Source organism: Hypanus sabinus, chromosome 6 (genome assembly GCF_030144855.1).
Source record: "Hypanus sabinus isolate sHypSab1 chromosome 6, sHypSab1.hap1, whole genome shotgun sequence".
Lineage (NCBI taxonomy): Eukaryota > Metazoa > Chordata > Chondrichthyes > Myliobatiformes > Dasyatidae > Hypanus > Hypanus sabinus.
This window is the reverse complement of record NC_082711.1, coordinates 52,224,947-52,249,303: the sequence shown is the minus strand read 5'-3', so window position 1 is coordinate 52,249,303 and position 24,357 is coordinate 52,224,947. Positions and strand designations below refer to the sequence as shown.

General features: G+C 40.6%; 1 protein-coding gene across 7 annotated transcripts in view; it reads left to right on the top strand.

The window, feature by feature from the left end:
* mllt10 (MLLT10 histone lysine methyltransferase DOT1L cofactor) overlaps positions 1-24,357 on the top strand; it is a 288,461-nt gene that overhangs the window by 152,735 nt on the left and 111,369 nt on the right. The gene's annotated exons all lie outside the window — the stretch shown is intronic.

Sequence of the window (24,357 nt, the reverse complement as noted above, 5' to 3'; positions counted from 1 at the left end):
GCTTTACGGGAGAACCCAGAGAGTGGTAGTACATCCGGCCCTCCTTATCCGCAAGTTCCGCATGCACGAATTCAACCAACCGCGAATCAAGAAATCCCAAAATTGCTCTTCCAGCACTTGTTGTTCGAGCATGTACAGACTTTTTTCCTAGTCATTTTTCCCTAAATAATGCAGTATAACAACTAGTTTACATAGCATTTACATTGTATTAGGTATTAAAAGTAATCTAGAGATGATTTAAAATATACGGGAGGATGTGCGTAGGTTACTGTGGATCGGGATAAAAAAAATCGGAAGTTCTCTTACTATACAAGTCAGAACAGGTACATTTGGTATTATTTAGCGTCAGTTAGTCAAACGTTTGTCGTAGTATATAGTATATATTTTACCTTTCTATGCATATAAAAAAACACTTAAGAACGTATGTTTCAGCGCCGGCTCGGAAAGTTCCCAAGTTCGATTCTGTGACAGACAACTTCCGAGCGCGCTCTCCTTCAGTGCCTGGTTGATCTGGAGGATAAAATACTCAAAACCCCAGAACCAAATAATTAAACCACTGTGTTGCTTAGTAATAATTATAGCTTTCATCGGGGCAGAGCCTTTCTCACTTTATCCTTTAAAATTGTTCGGATCATTGACTGACTGTAGCCTAACACTTTTCCAGTGACCGATGGCATTTCACCTCTTTCTGATCGCTTTATTATTTCCACTTTATTTTCAATCATGATTATTTTCGTGAACAGAAACACTGTGAACTCAGAGCTCCACCGCTGGGTCCTAATGTCCACCGCACTGAGACAGGTTGAATAAGGGACTTGAGCATCCGCATTTTTTGGTATCTGTGAGGGATCCCAGAACCAATCCCTCGCGGATAAGGAGGGCCGACTATAGATGTTTGCCTCTCTGACTGGAGGCCTGTGACTAGAGGAGTACCACTGGGATCGGTGCTGGGTCCATTGTTTGTCATCTATATCAATGATTTTGATAATAATGTGGTTAACTGGGTCAGAAATTTGCAGATGCCATCAAGATTGGGGGTGTAGTGGATAGCGAGGAACACTATCAGAGCTTGCAGTAGGATCGAGACTGGCTAGAAAAATGGTGGATGGAATTTATCACAGATAAGTGAGGGGTGTTGCACTTCAGTAGGACCAACCAAGATAGGTCTTGCACGTGAACAGTAGGGCACTGAGGAGTCTGGTAGAACAACCATACTCCATTGGCAACAAACTGTGTGAATCCATTGAAAGTGGCAGCATAGGGTTGTAAAGAAATCTTTTGGCACATTGGTCTTCGTAAATAAAATTGTTAAGTACAGGAGATGGGATATAATGTTGAAATGAGGCCTAATTTGGAGTATTGTGTACAGTTTTGATCAGCTACCAGGAAACATGTAAATAAGTTTGAAAGAGTACAGAGAAAATTTACAAGGATGTTGTCGGGACTGGACAATCTGAGTTATGAGGAAAGATTGAATAGGTTAGAGCTTTATTCCTTGGAAACATAGAATATTGAGGGGCTATTTGATAGAGGTATACAAAAATATGAGGAGTACAGATAGAGTTTTCTAGCAAGCAAGAGTTTTCTACTGAGGTTGGGTGGGACTACACCTGGAGGTCAAGGTTTAAGGGTGATAGTTGAAAGGTTTAAGGGGACCACAAGGGGAAACTACTTCACTCAGAAGGTCATGAGAGTATGGAACAACCTGCCAGCACAAGTGGTACAGGTAAGCTCAATTTCAGTGTGTAAGATAAGTTTGGATAGATACATAGATGGCAGGGTGCAAGTTGATGGTTGGGCATAGACTAAATGGACCAAATGGCCTGTTTCTGTGCTGTACTTTTCTATGGCTCTATCACTCAGCAAGTCAGGCTGCACTTATGAAAAAACAAAGTTAAAATCTTCAGATTAAAGACTATTCCTCTGTATTAACTGTTTCTTTTCTAAGATGTAGCCTGACCTCTTGAATTGTTTCATCACTTTCATGTTTTATTTTGTACTGTATTTCGATTGCATAAATAGTTTCATTTTGCTTCTGGCACTGATAATGTGCCAAAAGGAAGGTGAGTGTTGCACATGGTGCATAGATGGCAGAAGTTATAACGCCATCACACCTGTCCTTGGTATAACCCCAGCACTAATATAATTGAAATTATGGACGATGATTGTACCAACTTTGTTAACAAAGGTTTTCCCTTTAACTTATATAAACAGATAAATCTGATGCTGCTTTTATTATCACAGATGCAAGAGCTTTTAAACTTGGATGCTGTGGAACCGTTGTAGCCATTTCTTACTAAGCTTTGCAGGGTGCATGAAAGATATTAACTACTTTAATTTTGCTGTTTTAGCAAAGGTGTTCAAAGTGTTTAATACATGTTGCATGACTTAGATTGTTTATAAAATGAAACTATATGAACCATCTTTGATCTCCAAATACTTCATGAAAGATGATGATTATGTATCAGACGTCCAGTTAATTTGCATCTGTAACAGTGACCATTTTACCAGGTGCTGTTAATGCACTTATTGAATGGAAACTGCTCATTCATAAAATTATATCTGAATCTTTCCATCATTCTCCCTGTGAAAAAGCATCAAAATATAAAGTTACAATGCAGGTTTTCCCTAGGTTATGAATGGCTGACTTGAATACACTCCATATATGCAAACGAGCACTTAGCAGACTGGTGAAATGGATTTCCCTGCTTCTGCCTGGTGTCTCAGCTTGAAGCCACATTTCTGACTTTGAACTGAATCAGTTGTGAGCAGTAGACAGGAATGGAACCCTGCCATATCCTGGGGACAATTTGTACTCTAGTTATAGGTAATCTTGTAAAAACAGGAAATGCTCTGAATATTGATACAGTCGGGAAGTGTTTCAGGAGAGAGGAACTATTAGCATTTCTAATTGCATTTCTATTAGCATTTTATCAGTATGGTCATAAATATAATTGTTGATGTAACAAGTAATGACTGTCCTGTTAAAGTCAATTTGTTTGCTGTTACAGTAATGTTGAGGCACATCAGATCACATGAAATGGAAGTTAAATTGGTGGTGAAATAGCTAAGTTTTTAGTGTAAAATGGTGGCTTCAAACCAATGATGTTAAAAAGTCCCATCTGATCTGCAATGTATTGCTGCAGATCTTTAGCTAACCTCAATTTCTTATGAATTTGATTCATAACTACTCACTACAGAAACAAGAACTTGCTTGAAATCAATGGCAGCTACTGGTCAGAGTATTACTTACACAGGAGTATTCAGAAACCACATTTCAGCAATTCCTTTGCTACACAAATAAATTTAATATACCATGGTGAATGAAGTTCGTAAATCATCCTAGAGTTCGACTTGCCTTAAGCTCACATTGTTCATTATTTAAAAATTCAGATGCCCATCTTATTTTGTGTTGCATCCTAGAAACAAATTGTAAAAAACTCAAGTTAGTTGCATTTAATAATCTTTTGATTAAGTCTGCATGAAATATTGGTGTAGACTTCAAATCTTTTGAAATTTCTCCCAGGCACTTTTCAGCCCCTGGACCAGTAGAATCTTGCTCTGTAGTTATTTAAAATATGATGTTTTAAATAACTGCAGGCTAATTTTTCTCTTTGTCAATTCTGTACATGAGCATAGCTCAGTCATAAAATTTCCATTAAGAACATCTGTAATTATGTTGATCTGAAATTGTTTTTTGAAACAAAAAGAAAATATTGAAGCTGGTTTCATGATAAAGGAGCTTGCATTATGAATGCTTTCTGCAGTGTTATTGGTCAGTTTGCTGTCACTGTTTACAACAATTTCAGCAATAATTCACCAATCATTCACTGTTCTATCTGGAAAAAGTAAGTGAATCCTTTTATTTAATAACTGGTAGAACATCCTTCAGCAGCAATAGCCTCCATGTATTGTTTCCTGTAGCTGCTGATCAGACTTGCACAATGGTGAGAAGGAATTTTAGGCCATTCCTCCATGCAAAATTGGTTCAGTTCATCAAATTTAGTGGGTTTTCTTGCATGAACAGCCCTGTTTAGGTCATGTCACAGTAATTCAATTGGATTAAGGTCTAAAATTGGCCATTCCAAAACATGTTTTTTTTTCTTTTTACACTATTCTGTTGTTGATTTACTTTTGTCTTTGGGATTATTGTCTTGTTGCATCATCCAACCTCTATAAAGCCTTGTCATTCTCCTGTAAAATGTTGTGATACATCTTTGAATTCATTGTTCCCTCAACAATTACAAGCTGTCCAGGCCCCAAGCGAGCAAAGCAACCCCAAACCATGATGTTCCCTCCACCATGTTTCACAGTTGGGATGAGGTTTTGGTGTTGCTGTGCAGTGCCTTTTTCCCTCCAAACATAGAAGTGTGCATTTCTGCCAAAAAGTTCAACTTTTGTCTCATTGGTCCACAGAACATTGAAATAGAAATGTTGTGAAACATCCAGGTGGTCTTATGCAAACTTGTCATGTGCAGAAATGTTTTTTTTTGTTGGAGAGCAGTGGTTTTTTTCCGTAGTGTCCTTCCATGAACACCATTCTTGTTCAGTGCTTTTCTTATAGTGGACACATGAACAGAGACTTCAGCAAGTTCTATAGATGCCTGCAGGTCTTTTGCTGTTACTCTTGGGTTCTTATTCACCTCTTTCAGCATTGCACATCGTGCTCTTGGTGTGATTTTTGCAGGATGCCCTCTCCTAGGGAGACCAGCAACAATACTGAATTTTCTTCATTTGTAGACAATTTCTCTTACTGTGGACTGATGAATACTCAGGTCTTTAGAAATACTTCTGTAGCTTTTTCCAACTTCATGCATCTCTACATTTCTTCTTGTAAGGTCCTCAGAAAGTTGTTTTGATTGAGGCATGGAGCTCATGAACAGCTCTTTCTTGAGAGGAGCAGGCTCTGTCAGTAACGCACACAAAATGCAGGCCAAGCAGCATCATGGAAAAGAGTAAATAGGTGACATTTTGGGCCGAAATTCAGGTGAAGTATACAGTATGTATAAAAAGTATCTCCCCTTAGAAATATTCATGTTTTATTCTTACACAACATTTAATCATAGTGGATTTCATTTGGCTTTTTTGACACTGATCAACAGAAGTGATTCTTTCATGTCAATGTGAAAACAAATTTCTACAAATTGGTTTAAATTTATTACAATTATTAAACACAAAACAATTGTTTGCATAATTGCTCACCCCCTTAATATCAGTATTTAGTGGATGCACCTTTGGCAGCAATTACAGCCTTGAGTCTGTGGTCTCTTATCAGCTTTGCACACCTAGACATTGCAATTTTTCCCATTCTTCTTTACAAAACTGCTTAAGCTCTGCAAGATTGCATGGGATCATGAGTGAACAGCCCTTGAAGTCCAGCCACAAATTCTCAATTGGATTGAGGTGTAGACTCTGACTTGGCCACTCCAGGACATTACCTTCGTTGTTTATAAACCATTCCTGTGTAGCTCTGGCTTTACGCCTGGGTGATTGTCTTGCTGGAAAACAAACCTTCTCCCAGGTTGCAGTTCTCTCGTAGAATGCATTATGTTTTGCTCCAAATTTTGCAGTACTTTGCTGCAATCAATTGACACACCTTGACTGCATATGGTGATCTTCAGTGAAACCCCGATTTAACGCAAATTCGGATATAACGTTATGAGACATTGGACTGCATGTCCATTCACATCCGTGTCAATCCATACTCCCTTTCTCCAGCCTTGTATTCCTTTTGCCTATCAGCTTCCCAGCTCTTGGCTTCATCTCTCCCGCTCCTGTCTTCTCCTATCATTTCGGGTCTCTTCCTCCCCCTCCCACTTTCAAATTGTAACTTTTTCTTTTTTCCGTTAGTCCTGACGAAGGGTCTCAACCGATGCTGCCTGGACTGCTGCGTTCCACCAGAATTTTGTGGACCTTTTTTTTTGCTCAAAATGGAACAAACTGCTAAAAAAAAGAAAATCTTTTTCTGTGAAAGATAAGCTTCATGCACTTGACGCGATCAAGACTAAAAGTCAAACTCAAGTTGCTCGACACCTTGGGATACTGGAATCAACACTTCGTGGCTGGAAATCTCAGGAAGAAAAGTTACGTGTGTCACTTTGCAAAGTTGAAGAAGAAGCGAGACTACAAGCCAAAGATGTCAGCTTTGATGACTCCCTGTACGAGTGGTTTGTTCAAGCTCACTCAGAAGGCCTTCCAATTTCCAGTCCTATTCTCAAAGCTCAAGCTGAGAAGTTTGACAAACAGATCAATGGAGAAATCTCCCAGTTCAAAACTAGCAATGGATGGCTAGACCGGTTTAAACACCGTCACGGGATTTCTCAAGTGTTAGTGTCAGGAGAAATTCGCTCAGCCGGCAGTGCCGCCCCCAGCGATTACCTGGCTGAACTAAAAGCTCTTTTAGAAGAAGGTGGCTACTTGGAAGAACAAGTGTACAACTGTGACGAAACAGGCCTTTGCTACAAGATGAGCCCAGACCATACACTGGCTAGCAAAGATTATGCCCGCCGACATGAAGGGTTCAAACAATGCAAAGATCGCTTGACGTTGTTGTTTTGCGTAAACAAGATTGGAACACAAGTTAAAACCGCTCATAATTGGCAAATCTCGCTCGCCCCACTGCTTCCACCATGTCAACATGAAGTTGTTACCATTTGAATACACGCACAGCAGCAATACTTGATGACAAGTGTCATCTTTGAGGATTGGTTTCACAAAATTCTTGGTCCCTGCCGCCCGTGCTCAATTCAATGGTAATTTACTTGCCAGAAGGTAAACGTGAAATAAAAGGGTCCAATAGGATGAAAATAGGGGTGTTTTAGGATATGTCAACATTGGGTCAGTTTGAACACTGATTTTCTTGAACCCTGATTTAGCGTGACCCCAGTTTTTTGTGATGATGTCCAAATAATTGTGTTATAACAGGGTTTCACTCTGTGTGTGTGTGTGTGTGTGTGTGTGTGTGTGTGTGTGTGTGTGTGTGTGTGTACTATTAACAAAGCTGTCTTCATGCTATTAAATGAACTATTGCTGCTTAAAACTAATGGAAATAATGCCGATTGTGGATGTATTTCTTGCTGGATTCCATGCAGGAAATGTGGCTGCAAGTCAGGAATACAATTGCGTTTAAAGAAATGGGGTTTTAAACTTCAGATACCAACTATTTTGCTGGCAAACATGCTGTCTCTGGTGAATGAAATCAATGATCTTAGAGCTAGGGTGCTGAATCAGAGGGATATTAGGACCGCGTGTGTCCTTTGTTTCATGGAATCCTGGTTCACCCCTTCTGTACTGGATGCAGCGATTCAGATCAACGGGTTTACTATACACTGTCAGGATAGATCTATAGAGTCTCTCAAGAAGAGATGGGGGAGTATGCCTCATGATCAACTCCTCTTGGTGCACAAATATATCAGTACTGTCACAATTCTGCTCACCAAGCCTGGAATATCTTGCAGTTAATTGTTATCCATTTAACCTACCCTAGTTAAAATGGATGACAATTTCCGTGATCATTTTGGTAGTGATCATTCCACCTCAGGCCAAAGACAGGCTGCATCACTGTCTGATATGGGGGCAGGGGGAGGCTACTGCACAGAACCGAAAAAGCTGCAGATGGTTGTCTACTTAGTCGGCTCCATCTTGGGTACTATCTTACAAAGTACCTAGGACATCTTCACAGGCTACTTGGTAGGACAGTTAAGGAACAGTGGAACATTTTTCAAAGAGATTTTTCACAGTAAAAAATGGCTGATGGAGTTTAATACAGACAAGTGTGAGGTATTGCATTTTGGAAGGACAAACTAAGGTAGAACACAGGGAATACAGATACATAATTCCCTAAAAGTGGCGTCATAGGTAGATAGGGTCATAAAGAGAGCCTTTGGTATGTTGGCCTTTATAAATCAAAGTATTGAGTATAAGAGTTGGAATGTTATGGTGAAGTCGTATAAGGCTTTGGTGAGGCTAAATGTGGAGTATTGTGACCAGTTTTGGTCACCTAATTACAGGAAGGATATTAATATGGTTGAAAGAGTGCAGAGAATGTTTCCAAGGATGTTGCCGGGACTTCAGAAACTGAGTTACAGAGAAAGGTTGAATAGGTTAGGACTTTATTCCCTGGACCATAGAAGAATGAAGGGAGATTTGATAGAGGTATATAAAATTATGATGGGTATAGATAGGGTGAATGCAAGCAGGCTTTTTCCACTGAGGCCAGGGGAGAAAAAAACCAGAGGACATGGGTTAAGGGTGAAGGAGCAAAAGTTTAAAGGGAACATTAGGGGTGGCTTCTTCACACAGAGTGGTGGGAGTGTCAAATGAGCTGCCAGATGAAGTGGTATTGCAGGCTCACTTTTAACATTTAAGAAAAACTTGGACAGGTAGATGGATGAGAGGTGTATGGAGGGATATGGTCCAGGTGCAGATCAGTAGGACTAGGCAGAAAAATGGTTCAGCACAGCCAAGAAGGGCCGAGGCATGTTTCTGTGCTGTAATGTTCTAAGGTTCTAAATGGATGTAGGCAAAAGACTGGCAACTATAAGCCAGTTAGCTTAATATCTGTAGTTGGGAAAATCCTTGATGCTATCATTAAGGAAGAAATAACGAAGCATTTAGAAAGGAGTGGTTCCACTAGACAGACACAGCATGGATTCAGAAAGGGCAGGTCCTGTTTGACAAACTTACTGGAGTTCTTTGAGGACCTAATGAGTGCAGTGGATAGAGGGGAACAGGTAGATGTCATATACTTAGATTTCCAGAAGGTGTTCGATAAGGTGCCACACAAGAGAATTATCAATAAGATACGGATGCATGGAGTCGGAGGAAGTGTATTGGCATAGATAGTGGGTTGGTTAACCAATAGAAGGCAGAGAGTTGGTATAAATGGGTGTTTCTCCGGTTGGCAGTCAGTGGTGAGTGGGGTGCAGCAAGGGTCGGTGCTGGGCCCGCAGCTGTTTACCATGTACATTGATGATTTGGAAGAGGGGACTGAGTGTAGCATGGAAAAATTTGCTGATGACACTAAACTGAGTGGAAAAGCAAGTTGTACAGAGGATGTGGAGAGTCTGCAGAAGGGTATAGATAGGTTAGCTAAGTGGGCTAAGGTCTGGCAAATGGAATACAACGTTAGTAAATGCAAGATCATCCACTTTGGAAGGAATAGTAGAAGAGCAGATTATTATTTAAATGGTGAAAGATTGCAGCATGCTGTTGTGCAGAGGGACTTGGGTGCTTGTGCATGAATCGCAAAAAGTTGGCTTGCAGGTACAACAGGCTATTAAGAAGGCGAACGGAATATTGGCCTTTATTACTGGAGGAATTGAATTCAAGAGCAGGGAGGTCATGCTGCAACTATATAGGGCACTGGTGAGGCCGCACTGGAGTACTGTGTGCAGTTCTGGTCTCCATACTTGAGGAAGGATATACTGGCTTTGGAGGCAGTGCAGAGGAGGTTCACCAGGTTGATTCTGTCAATGAAGGAGTTAACCTATGAGGAGACATTGAGTTGCCTGGGACTATACTCTCTGGAATTCAGAAGAATGAGAGGGGATCTTATAGAAACATACACAAATTTGAAAGGGATAGATAAGATAGAAGTAGGAAAGTTGTTTCCATTGGTAGGTGAGACTAGAACTAGGGGACATTGCTTCAAGATTCAGGGGAGAAGATTTAGCACGGAGATGAGGAGAAACTGTTTTTCCCAGAGAGTGGTGAATCTGCAGAATTCTCTGCCCAGGGAAGCAGTTGAGGCTTCTTCACTAAATATGTTTAAGATACAGTTAGATAGATTTTTACATAGTAGGGGAATTAAGGGTTATGGAGAAAAGGTAGGTAGATGGAGCTGAGTTTATGGACAGATCAGCCATGATCTTATTGAATGGTGGGTCAGGCTGGATCAGTCGGATGGCCTACTCCTGCTCCTATTTCCTATGTTCTAATGTTCAAGGAGCAGTATCTCAGAAAGTCAGCATCCATTATTAAGGGACCCCCAGCACCCATGGCATGTCCTTTTCTCACTGTTACCAAGAGGCAGGAGGTACAGAACTCAGTGATTCAGGAAGCTTCTTCCCCTCTGCCATTTGATTCCTAAATTGATGTTGAAGCTCTGAACAGCACCTCACTTTTTAACTATATTATTTCTGTTTTTGCACAATTTTTAATCTATTCAATATACATATACTGTAATTTATTTACTTTTTTTTCCCTTTTCCTATAATAGGTATTGCATTGAACTTCAGCTGTTAAGTTAACAAATTTCACAACACATGCCAGTGGTAATAAACCTGATTCTGATTCAAAAACAAATTAAAAAAAAGTAGTGAGGTAGTGTTCATGGGTAACTCTCTTCAGCTTTCTTTGATCCTGTGCAGTTGCCCCCGCCCCCATACCACGCCAATTATGCAGCCAGTTAAGAGTGCTCTCCATGGTATATCTGTAGAAATTTGTGAGTGTTTTAGGTGACAGACCAAATCTTGTCAAACTCCTAACGAAATGTAGCCATTCTCTTCCTTATAGCTGCTTTGATATGTCGGTACCAGGTTAGGTCGTCGGAGATATTAACAGCCAGGTGTTAACACGCAAATAACAAAGAAACATTTTTCTGCAGTTTAAACTTTACTTTTAACGTCTCAGTTCCATGCCACCTTTTTCCCCACATGCATTACAAGGAAAGTGTGCATGACTAAGTACTTACTTAGTCCGAATGAACACAACTCAGCAATATCCCATCCTTATTTTTGTGTGTATATGTATGTACTGTATGTGTGTGTGTATGTATATGTGTGTGTATATATGTGTATATATGTATCTATGTGTATGTATGTTTTAGATTCAACTTTACTGTCATTGTGCTGAGTACAGATACAAAGCCAATGAAATGCAATTAGCATCTAACCAGAAGTGCAAAAGAGTAGTGTTATTTACAAAACAACTGCAAATAAAAAGTAAATAATACAGCATACAAATATAAAAGTACTGAGACAGTACAATATGGATGCAGTACTGCTTAGAGCTGTGATGTGACGTTCAGCAAGGTCTTAGCCTCAGGGAAGAAGCTCTTCCTGAGCCTGGTGGTGCGGGTGCAGAGGCTCCTGTAGTGCCTACTGACTCTCCAGGAAGAGTGTAAAAAGGGAAAGAGTGTAAAAAGTCCATGGTTAGGGTGAGATGCATCCTTAATAATGCTTTTCGCCCTGCCCAGGCAGCATTTATGGTATGTGTTCTTAATGGTGGGCAATCGGGTGCCAATAATCTGCTGGGCAGTTTTCACCACACACTGGAGCGTTTTGCAGTCCAATATGGGACAATTGCCATACCACACTGAGATGCAGTTGGTGAGTATGCTCTCAATGGTACAGCGGTAAAAGTCCATCAGTATCCTGGGACAGAGGTGAGCTTTCTTGATGCTCTGCAGGAAATAAAGGCGCTGTTGCGCCTTTTTTATCAGGATGGAGGAGTTCAGGGGCCAGGTGAGATCCTTGAAAATGTCGTCACCAAGGAACTTGAAGCTTGATACACGCTCCACTGCAGCTATGTTGATGTACATGGGGCTCCTAGCATGCCTGAAGTCCACAATGATCTCCTTGGTCTTCTGGGTGTTAAGGGCCAGGTTGTTAACGGCACACCACGTGGCCAGGTGCTGGACCTCATCCTTGTAGGCTGTCTCGTCATCCCCTCTGATCAGGCTAACCTCCATGGTGTTGCCTGCGAATTTGATTATATATGCAGTGGCATGCAAAAGTCTGGGAACCCTGGTCAAAATTTCTGTTGCTATGAATAGTTAAGTGAGTAGAAAATGAACTAATCTCCAAAAGTCATAAAGTTAAAGGGGAAACACTCTTTTCAGCATTTTAAGCAAGATTATTTTTGTTTTGTACAATTTTTGAGTGGGAAAAAATGGGGAAAGGAGCACCTTGCAGAAGTTCGGGCACCCCAAGAGACTTGAGCTCTCAGATAACTTTTACCAGGGTCTCAGACCTTAATTAGCTAGTTAAGGCTATGGCTTGTTCACAGTCATCATTAGGAAAGACCAGGTGATGCAAATTTCAAAGCTTTATAAATACAGCCAGCCATCCTTATCCGCGGATTCAACCAACCCCGGATCAGGAAAACCTGGAAATTCTCTGTCCAGCACTCTTTGTTTGAGCACGTACAGACTATTTTTTCTTGTCATTATTCCCTAAACAATACAGTATAACAACTATTTACGTAGCATTTACACTGTATTGGGTATTATAAGTAATCTAGAGAAGATTTTAAAGTAAAAGCAGTCCCCGGGTTATGAACAAGTACCTTTCCTGAGTCTGTCTTTAAGTCGGATTTGAAGTCGGAACAGGTACATCTGGTATTATTTAGCGTCAGTCAAACGTTTGTCTTAGTGTATATTATATATTTTACCATTCTATGATATAAAACACTTAAGAAACGTGTATTTCAATAATTAAACCACTACTTTACTTAGTAATAATTGTAGCTTTCATCGGGGCAGGACCTTTCACATGCTCCATTAAAATTGTTCTGATTGTTGACCGACTGTAGCCTAATGCTTTTCCAATGACCGATGGTATTTCATCTCTTTCTGATTGCTTTATTACTTCCACTTTATTTTCAATCATGATCATTATTTTCATGAACATAAACACTGCAGATTCAGAGCTGTGCCACTGGGCCCTAATGTCCACGCACTGAGACAGTTTAAATAAGGGACTTGAGCATCCACGTTTTTTGGTATCCGCAGGAGGTCCCTGAACCAATCCTCGGCGGATAAAGAGGGCGGACTGTACCCTGACTCCTCAAACCTTATCCCAACAATCAGCAGCCAGGGGCTCCTCTAAGCAGCTGCCTAGCACTCTGAAAGTTAAAATAAATGATGCCCACAGAGCGGGAGAAGGCTATAAGAAGATAGCAAAACGTTTTCAAGTAGCTGTTTCCTCAGTTTGTAATGTAATTAAGAAATAGCAGTTAACACGAACGGTGGAGGTCAAGCTGAGGTCTGGAAAACTTTCTGAGAGAACTGCTCGTAGGACTGCTAGAAAGGCAAATCAAAAGCCCTGTTTAACTGCAAAAGACCTTCAGGAAGATTTAGCAGACTCTGGAGTGGTGGTGCACTGTTCTACTGTGCAGTGACACCTGCACAAATATGACCTTCATGGAAGAGTCATCAGAAGAAAACCTTTCCTGTGTCCTCACCACAAAATTCAGCATCAGAAGTTTGCAAAGGAACATCTGAGCAAGCCTGATGCATTTTGGGAAAAAAAATCCTATGGACCATTGAAGTTAAAATAGAACTTTTTGGCCTCAATGAGGAAAGGTATGTTTGAAGAAAAAAGGATGGAGAATTTCATGGAAAGATCAGCTCTCCAACTGTTAAGCATGGGGGTGGATCGATCATGCTTTGGGCTTGTGATGCAGCCAACAGCACGGGGAACACTTTACTGGTAGAGGGAAAAATGAATTCAATTAAATACTAGCAAATTTTGGAAGCAAACATCACACCGTTTGTGGAAAAAAAAGAGCTGAAGATAAAAAGATGATGGCTTCTACAACAGGATAATGATCCTAAACACCTCAAAATCCACAATGGACTACCTCAAGAGGTGCAACCTGAAGGTTTTGCCGTGGCCCTCACAGTCCCCTGATGTAAACGTCATCAAAAATCTGGATAAACCTCAAAAGAGCAGTGAATGCAAGATGGCCCAAGTATCTCACAGAACTAGAAGCCTTTTCCAAGGAAGAATGGGCAATAATCCCCCAAACAAGAGTTATAATGACTCTTATCAACATGTACAACAAGCTGGAGGAACTCAGCAGGTCGGGCAGCATCTGTGGAAACGAGCAGTCAATGTTTCGAGCTGAGACCCTTCGTCAAGACTAGAGGTGGAGATCACAGAGGGCAAGCAGTGAGAAAGGGTCTCACTGAATTCGCATCAAAGAGAAGATTTAAATTTCAGGGTAGACATACCTCGAAGAGACTGCAGCGGAGTAACGAATAGTAAACACAAAGTGCACTGCAGACGCTATGGTCAAATCAAAGACTCTTTGCTGGCTACAGAATGTGTTTACAAGCTGTGATACTTGCCAAAGGGGATGTTAAAAGTACTGACCATGCAGGGTGCCTAAATTTTTGCTTTGGGCCCTTTTCTGTTTTTGTTATTTTGAAACTGTAAAAGATAGAAATAAAAAAGTAATCTTGCTTAAAATGTTAAAGAAATGTGTCATCTTTAACTTTATGCCTTTTGGAAATCAGGTCATCTTTTACTTGTTTAGCTATTCACAGTAACAGAAATTTTGACCAGGAGTACCCAAACTTTTGCATGTCACTGTATATATAAAATTAAAAATTAAAGACCACTCATGTATGAGAATTAGTTTTAATGCTTGATTTATTAGTTTTAATGCAATTCTTAAGATACCAAATGCTTTCACAGTGCCTTTAACAGCACGAGCTGGCGCTCCCTTCTTTGTGAGACAGTCAGCTAGTGGTTCCTTTGTAGTCGACCACAGCATATGATGAATTTGCTTATCTCTATATGAAGCCTGTTCTCAGTAACTGACTTAAAGGCATCAACTAAAGAGTAGTTGTCTGTGACACAAGTTATTTGTAGACTGTTCTTCTTTGGATCACCATGGAAAAGCTCAGAATAGAGTGTGGCCAGAAAAACTGTATTGTCAGTACTTTCTAACATTACAAGGGTTTCTCCTGCCAACATATTCTGTAAAACTCTTTAGATCCTTTTTATTTAGAAGGACATCTTCATCTTGATATCCCTCAGATGGTCGAGCCAGATCTGTGCTTGATTCAATGTGACGTCTGTGTACACATGACATCTCGACTGACCCTGCATTGCCAGCGACCCTGATTGGTTTTAGGTAATTCAAGTTGTATCAACTTTTGTTTTTCCCGGTGGCTTTACCTGCCTGTCTTAGGGCTTCGCAGCTTTGTATAAAATACTGGTGTCTTGGTCTGCAAATATCACAGTTTGTCCTGTTTTACGACTGAAATTTCCCTTCTGCTTCATACTTGTGGTAATTTCTGTTCAAGTCTGTCAAATCCCCAACTGCACTCTCTTATGCCCTGTCTGTGCTATATGACATTGTACTAGTTAAGTGCTTTTCATTTTTTTGTGTCATTTTCCATGGAGTTCTGATCGTCTTCAGTTTGTGCTTTTTACTTAGTCTGGAATGATGCACTCTCACATATGTACCTCCATGTCTCATGAATACCACAACTCCATCCTGACTGATGATAACTCCAAGACTTTTCCATTCTGTACAGTTTGTTCTTTTGTCATACACTTTCTCCCCTGTGTCATATTTGTCATTTGCAGAATGGACCTTTGCCCTCAGTGTCTTCCTTGGCAAATGCAGTACTGAAATATGTTTCCCAAATCATTCACTTCTTGTAGTGCTCTCTAGGGCAGGTGGTCTGTCAACCAGTGCAGAGGGAAAGTTTGAGTTCTGCTCAAGCACCAGCTGAAACGGGCTATAGACATGTAGATTGTGCTTGGTATTCTTTACCATGAGGGCCTAGTCCAGGGCTGTGTTCAAGTCACAGCCATTGCTTTTCTTTACCTACGGCATTATTTCAGTAAGCTTTTGATTGTGTCACGTCAGAAGTTCATTATTCCGGGGACTGTATGCCGCTATTGTTGTTGTTTCAATGTTAATGTTCTCTGCCATATCTCTGAATTCATCATTATTAAATTCACGACTATTATCACTTTCCGAGGTGAGCCATGCATACTTATCCAGGAACAGATAAGTATTTTACTATCTTTGAGGGACTCTTTGTATTCACAATGCTACCAGCACTGAAATGTGTGAACTCAACAGCTCAACACTCTTTGCTCCAGCTCAGGTGGGATTATGGTTACTGTTGCATTGTATCCAGATGCTAGAGGCAGACCAATTACAGGCTTGTGCTTGGTCTTTCCAAACTTCTGTGACATCTCACAGCTGTTAATTATCTGCTTTAGAATGGAAAAATAATTTGCATCTTTGTTTCCGGAAGTGTTGAACAGTTTCTGAAGTCTCTCATTTGAAGAGTGTCCAAACTGCTTGTGAAGCTTGAGGAACACCTTGCATTTCTCATCTATAGTCATGTTTTGCGTGATAGTACTTCATTCCTACATTGATTCTCAGTAATGTCTTTATCTAGAATGTTCACACAGTAATCTCCAAAGCTGGTGAGCTCAAGAGACACTGGTTGTTGAAATATCATTGCTTAGTCATTCTCTATATTCTGTGCTGCTCCTGCTTTTTTTTAAGAGAAGTTTTACTTGAGAGTAATGGAATGTTCACTGGTACTGCCGCTGTTTTCATGTAACATTTTGTATGCCCTATTCTTGCTGGAATTTTCACTCACTTGGTGGAGTGTGCAATATTTCCATCTCCAAATTTTTTATGCTTTGTTACTGGAGTATTTGTGTTCATGAGTTTCTGCACTTCATTCAGGTTTAGTTCACTAACGTAGCTTTCAAGTCATTTTTCTCCACACACTGTGCTTGTGCATGCTGTATCAATAACAGCAGATCCTAGGGATTCTATCATAAAAATCTCTGCCTCAGATGTCTGTGCATTAGTAAGTGATTACTTCGCAAATAATGTCATATGGCACTCTTACACATCTTCAGATTTGTTACTTTCTTCATGTCGCCTAACTTGTTTGTTTTTGTGCAGACAGTTTTTTGCCCAGTGGTAAAGCTATGTCAGTGAACTGAACCAGTGACATACTGCACATTTTGATCTCCTACTGTACTTAATCACTGGATTTGTGCCATGTAATGGTACTCTTGTTTGGTCATGCTGGGATCAATACTTGTTATACTCTTGTCTCTGCTTTATGACATATGCCATTTCCTGACTCTGACTGTCAAATTTCGACTGTTGTCTTAGCAGCCTTCTCTCCAAAAACCCTCTTCAGTGCTGATTTCATAGATGCAAATGTGAGTTCTGTACATGCAGTTAACGTTAGCTGTCTGTCCTTTTATGTCCAGACACGAGTATCCAACAATTTTAAAACTAATACAGCATCAGGAAGTTCCATTTTGTATATTTGCATGCAACTGTACTTTTTATTCAAATTCAATAATAAGCTGTATTTTTAGAATTCTCTAAATTTTGTGGAAGTCTGAATATGCCCCGTAAATCCTCAGTTATTCTTCCAATAAAAAGGCAAGTGTATTTATTAGCGTATTCATAATCTTTGTTCAAGTCTTCCAGTGAAATTCCCATTCTAGTCTCTCTCACTCTTCCCGAAAGTGACAACGCAACTTGCTTCTCCAGCTCCATAACACAAGTCCACATTCCAATTTCATTTTTCCAGCTTTTGTGGAAGTGCTGGAAGGACCCTATAATTGGAAGCCATCATCTGCTACCACTGTTAACGCTGAAACAACAAAGACGTGTTTTTCTGTTGTTTAAACAACTTTACTTTCAGCGTCTCAGTTCAATTCCTGAGGGCAGCTGCCTTTTTTCCCCACAATCCCCCTCTTTCCTCTGGCGCGCACACACGTAACCAGGAAAGTGAACATGGCTACAAAATACTTACATAGTCTAAATGAATGGAACTCAACACCAGGAACTTGAATTATTCACTGTCTGCTCTTCTAATCCCTCTATGAAGACTGGTGTGTGTTCGCTCATCTTCCCCTTTCTGAAGCTCCTTGGCTTTACTGACATTGAGTGCAAGGTTATTGGTGTGACACTACTCAACTAGCTTGCTCCTGTATGCCCTTTTGTCATCATCTGAGATTCTGCCAGCAGTAGTTATTTCATCAGCAAAGTTATAGATGGCATTTGAGCTTTTTTTTTAAATAAAGGAAGTACCCATTAATTTTGTAATACAGGTGTCCCCTGCTTTATGAAAGTTCACTTTACTCACTTCGCTTTTACGAAAGACCTACATTAGTACCTGTTTTTGCTAAATGAAAGAAATCCAAAGAGGATTTTGGCTTTTATGAAAAAAGGCACCCACTTTAAACTTGTGTTTACCCTGAGAAAGACTACCGTGACCATGAAGCCTTGCACGAGCTCACATGTGTGTACGTGCTGATTTTTTTTCCCTCTACAAATCGGTTTTTGGCCAAATCTTCCTGATTCTGGTAAAAGAAACTATACTGTACATACATTATTTCTACTTTATATAGGCAGTGTATTTATCATATCATTCCTGCTTTTACTATATGTTAGTGTTCTTTTAGGTTTTATGTGCTATTTGGTGTGATTTGGTAGGTTTTTTTTGGGTCTGGGAACGCTCAAAAATGTTTCCCATATAAATGAATTGTAATTGCTTCTTTTGCTTTATACCATTTCAGCTTACAAAAGGTTTCATAGGAACACTGTACTTTCAGATAGCAGGGGAAACCAGTACATCCACAGAGGACATCCCCTCTTCTCTTTACTACCATCAGGGAGGAAGTACAGGAGGCTGAAGACCCACATTCAGTGTCTTAACTTCTTCCCCTCTACCATCAAATCTCTGAGCAATCCATAATATAATTTGAATTAATCTTAGAAAATTCAAAACAATCCTCCCTCCCCTTTGGAAGATAAGAAACCCAAAGGTGAACTTTGGATTTCTTAAATGTAGTCCACATTTGCATACCATAGCATATATTTGTAAGTAGAACCCACATTTATGAGGCTCTGTAACAGTAGAGTACACAGGCTATTGAATCTCTTAAGTTTGCTTTACCTATTGTTTACCTCTGCCCCAATTGCCTGCACTAAACACTCTTGCTTGATTCCCTTGCTGTCTAAAAATCTCTCTGTCTTTGTCTTGAATATTCAGCAATGGAGCTCACAGCCTTAGAGTCATAGAAAGTACAATACAGAAACAAGCATTTTGATGAACCATTTTAAATTGCTTACTCCCATCGTCTTGCAACGGGACCATAGCCCTCTGTACCCCTACTAAATGCTGAAATTGAGCTTGCATGCATGCAGCAGTCGAACACCAGTTGAGTTGGCAGCTCATTCCACACTCTCACAACCCTCTGAGTGAAGGTTTCTCCTCATGTTCCCCTTAGACTTTAGAGCTTTCACCCTTAACCCATGACCTCTGGTTGTACTTCCACCGGAGCTCAGTGGAAAGAGCCTGCTTGCATTTACCCAATCTATACCCCTCATAATTATGTGTACCTCCCCTCAATCTTCTACACTCCAAGGAATAAAGTCCTAACTTATTCTTTCCTTATAACTCAGGTCCTCCAGTCCTAGCAACATCCTTGTAAATTTTCTCTGTACACTTTCAAACCTAATTACATCTTTCCTGTAGGTAGGTGACCAAAACTGCACACAATGCCCCAAATTAGGCTTCTTCATTATTTTACACAACTTCAACATAACACACATGTAACCTCTATCACCCCTGTAATCCCATTGTCTGGAATGAATAGCCGTCGACCCCGGCAAACAGTGCAAACACTTAGGTGCGGATACGGTGTGAGACCTCCAAATATCAGCCATGACACAAATATCAAACAACATACATAGTGCAAGTAATGAAATATACTTTATGGCAATTCGTAGTGATGGTTTAGTAGAAACAACTAAAAGAAAAGGCGGCACATAAGTAAATTTATCAGTTTTGTGCACGTAATATTTTTAATATGTTGAAGCTCACAGTTCCGATTCCATCCACAACGTCCTTCCAAGACTTTGGCCACCATCTGAACCCCCGCAGCCCGGTATCTACTGCCCTGGAACCGCGGTCTGTTCCCACACATCTGTTCTCTCTGCTCGCCTCCCAAAAAGGCCCGCGATCCCCAGCTCATCACACACATACAAGATAGCATAACATAGCTTCCATTGGTTAGTTCTTCCGTTATCTATAACTATAACCCAAACATTTCAGCTACGGAGAACATTACCTCAGTTAACATTACAAAGAAGCCATTTCATTATAACACTTCAGAGAAGCCATTTTATAATAAGCAGTTAACAGTTACAGTCCAGTTAATATTACTAAGAACCCTTGACACACAACTGATGCTATTTAAAAACTTCACTGTAAACAAGGTGTAGTGTCTAATGGCACACTAGCTACAGATACATGCTTAAAACTTTTGCACAGTACCGTAGATAACATAGTTAATGCAGCTTTATTAATCAGGTCACTGAATACAAGAATCTAGGTACAAGTGTATGTGAATGATGCTGGTCAGGAACTGTGTGACGAAAGTTTCCTGTCCCAGTTAAGCAGCATAGTCTTCCAAATAACTGAAGGGATTCCTGACTGTTTTCTTGATTAGGTTGTGTTCTTTCGGAGTTGTCCCAAATTAGTGGCTGCCCCGATTAACCAATGGCCCAACTAACTGGAATTCAGAATAAGGAATTGAATGTCTACACAATGCCATTATGATTCATTGCATAATACAGCATGGTAATAGAACACTTACCCTACCACATCTATACTGACCAGTGTACCATCTTCCATTACTTGACCGGTAACCTTCTATACTTAGCTTATTCAATACTTGTCTTAACATTTCTTAAGTGTCACTGATTCTGCTTCCAGCACTTTCTCAAACAGTGTATTCCAGGTACTCAACACTGAATTAAAAATAGTCCTCATCAGACCCTCTCTAAGTTTCTTGCCGCTTACTCTAACTCTGTGTCCCCGAGATTTACCTACCTCTGATATGAGGAAAGGTTTCCTGCAGTTTATCCTATCTGTAGCCCTCAAAATTTTATATTCCTCAGTCATGTCCCCTTTTAAATCCTGAATTCCAAGGAAAACAGACCAAGCCTTTCCAGTCTTTTTTTTATAACTGGCTTCACCCCAGGCAACATCTTTTGCTGCTACTATCATAGTCTTCTTGTGATGTGGTGGCTGGGAATGCTGGCATTGTACCAGCTGAAGTTTGATCAGTAGTTTCTAAAATGGAGTATAACCTCTTGTATTCAGTGCCGTGATTAATGAAGCTGCATTAACTATGTTATCTACAGTACTGTGCAAAAGTTTTAGGCATGTATATGTAGCTAGTGTGCCTAAGATTTTTGCATAGTACTATATTCATTTTATGTATGGCACTATACTGCTATCGCAAAAAAACTAATTTCATGACAGTTATGAGTCATTAAAACTGATTCTGATATGGGTCTCTATTGTGGACTGAGAGTGGGAAGGGAGAGGGGAAATCATGGTTGGGAAAAGGAGGAGGGAGCGGGAAACACCTGAGAGACTATCTAAAATGATCAATAAACCAATTGTTAGGAATCAAATGACATTTCTTGGTGACTCAGGACTATGTGTGTCTGCTCCCAATCCACCTCCTACCCGGGCACTCTCCTTCCTCCTGTTCCACATCGCTCCGGTGCTCCGCCCGCACCATTTCCAACATCCTTTGTTGTTGCCCGATTTACAAACTCACTCTACACTCCATGTTGACCTAACTATATATATGGGCCTAAGACTTCTGCAAGATACTGTATCTGCACCTCTAGAGCCTACAGACTTGAATACCAAGGTATTCCTCAATATTCCCTAACCCCTTACCACTCAGAGTGTATATCTGACCTCATTAATACTCTCAAAGTACATTACCTCACATTTATCAGGATTAAACTTCACCTACCATTTCTCAGCCCATTACATGAATATTTCTTCAGCTTTAACCTTCGAGTCATCTATGAACTGACTGATTGTACCTCCTTTACTGGCATCTGAATCATTCACTAATATTATACAAATAGCAAGGGTACCGACCCTGATTCTTGTGGCATGCAACTAGTGACCAGCATCGAATCACAAAAATAATTATCTACCATCATTTTCTGTCGCCTATTATCAAGCCCAGGACTCCATTAACCTAACTTTTTGTATCTGTCTCCCATATTGGATATTGTCAGACATCACTGAAGTCCATGTAAAGCTGCATTGCCCCCATCGATCCACATTGTTACCTCTTCAAAAATTTTAGTCAGATTGATCAGACATAATCTTTCTTTGGCAAAACCATGCCAGCTATGTCTGATTAGTCTCTCCCCCGCCCCATTCAAGCGATTGTTAATACTATCTTTGAGAATTTTTTCTCATTAACTTTACTACTACTGATGGTATATGCATAGGTCTATATTCAACAGTCTTTTCCCTGTGTCCTTCATGAAAAGGACTACATTTGGTCTCATTTGGTACCTCATGTGGCTAGCAAACATTTAATGATCTAAGTGAGAGCCCAGTCATCCCTTGCTTCCCATTGGAGCTTGGGTAAATCTCATCTACTCTGGCAGTGTTTGCAGGCCATTGCTTCCTACAAGGCAAATTCTGACAACATGAATGGCTGTGGTGCTTTACTCCCAGGTGAGCACAAAGCCTTTATGGGGAAAAGACAGGTAGGTGGAGATGAATCCATGGTCAGATCAGCCATGATCTTATTGAATGGCAGAGCAGGCTTGATGGGTCAGATGGTTTACTCTTGTCCTGCTCCGATTTCTTATGTTCTTTTGTTCATACATGCTTTGAAAAGGAGAATAAAACCACATCTGTGTGGATCCCTACAGCATCTAGTGACTCAGTGATCTCTGTCTCAGGGGCAATGTCAGCAAGGAATCGGGCCCTAATCAAGTCCTTGGTAAGGCATTGAAAACCTGTGCCACCCAACTGGTGGGCTTGTTCAAGGATGAGAGTATGGAACAACCTGCTAGCACAAGTGTACAAGTAAGCTTGATTTCAGTGTTTAAGAGAAGTTTGGATAGATACATAGATGGCAGGGTGCAAGTTGATGGTTTGGCATGGACTAGATAGACCAAATGACCTGTTTGTGTGCTGTACTTTTCTATGGCTCTATGATCTCTTCATTCTCTCACTACTGCATTCGATGTTCCATTTGCTTCAAAAGGGTGATACCAGCATATCATGCTGGTACCCAAGAAAAGCAGGGTGAGTTGCCTCAATGACTATCAATCAGATGCACTCGCATCCACTGTGATGAAATGCTTTGAGAGGTTTTGGAACAGGGGCAGGAATTCAGATTTCTAGATCATTGGGACCTCTTTTGGGGTAGGTGTGACCTGTACAAAAAAAGACAGGTTGCACTTGAATCCCAGGGGGACCAATATCCTGGTGGGAAGGTTTGCTAAGGCTGCTGGGGAGAGTTTAAACTAGAATTGTTGGGGGGTGGGAACGGAACTGAAGAGGCAGTTGGCTCACAAATAGAGAAAGCTTGGAGACAGTGTGTGAGGGAGGATAGGCAGGTGATAGAAAAGGGACGTGCTCAGACGGACGGTTTGAGATGTGTCTAACGCAAGGAGTATCGTGAACAAAGCAGATGAGCTTAGAGCAGGCGTGGGCAAACTACGGCCCGCGGGCCATATGCGGCCCGTTAAGCTTTTTAATCCGGCCCGCAGAACTTGATGAAATTATATTAATAAACCTTGTTAACGTTTTTTCCCTGCAATTCTGGCGTTTTCCCAGTAGATGACGCACTGTATATACATTTGTGGCGACCCATTTCCTGGCACATCCGAACCGGCTCACAATTAGCCAGCGTTCCGGCTAACGGAGATAGCCTGCGGGGATTTGCGAGCACAGAGCTTTGGAGCCTCTGCGCCACGGGGGGCAGGTTGAGGGAGGCTTAAAAGTGAGGCTGGGGATTTCGAATAAAGTTTTTTTCTTCGACTGCAGTTACCGACTCCGTGTCGTAATTTTAGCGCTGCATGTAGCACACCGCTACACATTGACCTTTGTTGAGGTGCAGCGTATTACTCCACATTTGCGCTTTACTCTTTGTTCGGCTCGACTATTTGTGTGAACAGGCATTCAGCGTCATGAACATCAACAAAGCCAGCCACAGATCCAAGTTAACTGACCAACACCTCAGCTCCATCCTGAGAATCGCCACAACAAAACTAAATCCAGACTTTGATGCGCTGGCTAAAAAGGGAGACCAACAACACTGTTCCCACAGAAATTAAAAATAAGTTTCTTCGTTGTGTTATGTAAAAAAATGCATTTGAAAATATTTTTTCAATAAGCCTTACATGTTACATGTCATTTCTGTTAAGTGATGGACATGAGTAGTGCGCAGGTGCACATACGTTCTCAAAATAAAAAAATGCGCTCCAGATCAAATAACGCGCTCTGCATACTGGCGCGCTGTCACTGTTCTCTCCTTGTGCTGGTCGTTGTTGAGTTTTGGCACAGGGGACAATTGAATAAGAAGGAGCAGGACAAGTCGACCTGCATCTCCTATCGTTTTTGAAATAAAGACAGTCAGGAGGAGAGTGATGATGATAATATCTTGAAGGATAACAGAATTTTCAGTGCTTTAAAATAATAACTGTTACTATTAAAAAAAGCTGTATTTTATTCATTTAATTTTGAGTGTTTTAAAAGTCATTTCAATAAATAGCTAAATA